Source organism: Suricata suricatta, chromosome 7 (genome assembly GCF_006229205.1).
Source record: "Suricata suricatta isolate VVHF042 chromosome 7, meerkat_22Aug2017_6uvM2_HiC, whole genome shotgun sequence".
NCBI lineage: Eukaryota > Metazoa > Chordata > Mammalia > Carnivora > Herpestidae > Suricata > Suricata suricatta.
In genome coordinates, this window is record NC_043706.1 from 15,096,072 (window position 1) to 15,098,054 (window position 1,983).

The following is a 1,983-nucleotide window of genomic DNA, read 5'->3' on the forward strand; positions in this document are numbered from 1 at the left end:
AGTCATAAACTATAATACAATTAAAATACTTTCTAAACATGTATATTCTTTGTATTTCAAATCTTTTATCGTACTTATTATTAGTAGAATCTAAGATTTCCTTTTTTTAATGCTTATTTTGAGAGAGACAGAGAGAGATGGGGGGGAGAGAGATGGAGGAAGAGAGACAGAGACAGAGAGAGAGACAGAGAGAGAGAATCAACTAGTGGGGGAAGAGCAGTTAAAGAGGGAGAGAGAATCCCGCGCTGACAGCCCAGACACTGACACAGGGCTCAAATTCACAAACCGTGAGATCATGACCTGAGCCAAAGCCGAGAATCCAACTGAGCCATCCAGGCATCTCAAAATGGAAGTTTCTCATGGTCTATCTGAAGTAATGAATCAGTGATAATTTCTGGTCTCACAAAACCCACTGTACTTCCTGTTGTATTGGTGAACATTTCCCATGATGTTTTTAATGAATGTGGGAACTGTTTTTGCTAAATTGTGCATTAATTTAAAAGATATTCTCCTAATCTTTCAGGGAATGTGCAGAGTAGAGATTAAATACAACAGTGCCACCTGAAACTTACTTCCAAGATTGGAAATGCTCAGAATGTACGACTATTTTCAAGATACTCCCATAACCTATTTATTGGAAGCCTCTTCTGTGCCAACATTCACCTGCTTTTTGGGGGTGGAGGGGGGGCTGTCAGAGTGAGGAGTGGCTCTAACCTTCAACAAGCTTACGACCCTGTTCAAGTGTAAAAGCAAATTCCACCAAGAAGCATGGGCCACCGCTGTGTGTGTGTGGAGTCAGAGAATGGAGAACTCAATTGCTCAGCCTTTTATCTTTAGGGTGGACAAACAGACCACATGGGAGAAAATAAATTCATTCATCAGTCATTGGGAACTTTCTGGGTGCAGGACTGGTTCCCCAAACACTGACATTACTCTGAGTGAATGGCAGTCCCCTGTTTAACCGGACTTGGGAAATCACCTACTGAATTAGAAGAAAAGAAATCTCTATGCTGCCTGTGTATTCTGAAAAATACAATAAATGAAAGGCTATATCAGGAATTCAAGAGAAAAACACTGATATAAAATACAGTTGTATAATGCAAAGAATTGCAAAAACTTACACAAATAAATACTTCTGGAAACTTTAGGAGTTAAAGTGCAATGTATCAGACCCCACGTGCACACTTACTCCCTCTCCCCTCTACCAACGGCTCTTGTCAAGGCCACCAGCGACCTCCGTCCACCTTGCTAAACCCAACGGTCGTCTACATCCTCCTACTTGGCCACGTCCAGCCTCTGACCCATTTATTTGATCACTGCTACAAGAAACTTTTGCTTCTTCTGCCAGACACCACACTTTCCAGATTTTCCTACCTCCCTGGGTCTTCCGCCCCGCCTCCCATGTCCAACAGGCGCTCCCACCTCACACAGCCACGCCTGAGCTCCAGAACCTTCCCCACACCTTCTCCCCGCAAAGCTTTATGGCATCTTCTCCTTGAACCTGATCTCACACCCCAGCGCGGCCCAGGGCCACCATCATCTGCGACCCGGGCTGCTGCAGTGGCCACACTGGCTCCACTCCGAGCTCCCCTGCGGCTCCCCCGGCAGAGCGGCCCGCCAGGCCCACCTGCTCCGGCCGCGTGATTTTGAACCTCGCTTCCTGCCCCCTCCCTCGTCTCTCGGGCGGCAGCTGCCCGCCGGCTGTGCGAACACCGGGCTCGGGGCTCCGCACGGGCCGCCGCCCCGCCCGGGGAGCCTCGGGAGGTCCTCCCGAAGAAGTGAGGCCCGCTCCCCTCCCCCTCGCTCTCCCGCGCGTCTGGGCCCCGGAAGAGGAGAGCGCGCATGCGCCCGCCGGCACCGTCCCCCACCCTATCCCGCCCGGTCCGGCCCGCGGAGCCTGGAGTCCGCTTTGGTCGGTGTTGGGCCCGGACGCCCGGCGGGGAGCTGAGGGACGGTCGCCGAGCCCGTGGGCCGCGCGGAGAC

At 51.2% G+C, this 1,983-nt stretch overlaps 1 protein-coding gene across 4 annotated transcripts in view; it reads right to left on the reverse strand.

Moving 5' to 3' along the window:
- Positions 1–1,804, reverse strand: part of SIRT5 (sirtuin 5) — a 34,846-nt gene extending 33,042 nt beyond the window's left edge. For 2 of the 4 annotated variants that reach the window (XM_029945348.1, XM_029945351.1), the window contains exon 1: positions 1,628–1,804. The gene's annotated coding sequence lies outside the window, so the exon portion shown is untranslated. Of the gene's footprint in view, positions 1–1,422; positions 1,594–1,627 lie in introns of those variants that run through there. The other 2 variants (XM_029945350.1, XM_029945349.1) reach the window with 2 other exon arrangements.
- Positions 1,805–1,983: the final 179 nt, after the last annotated feature.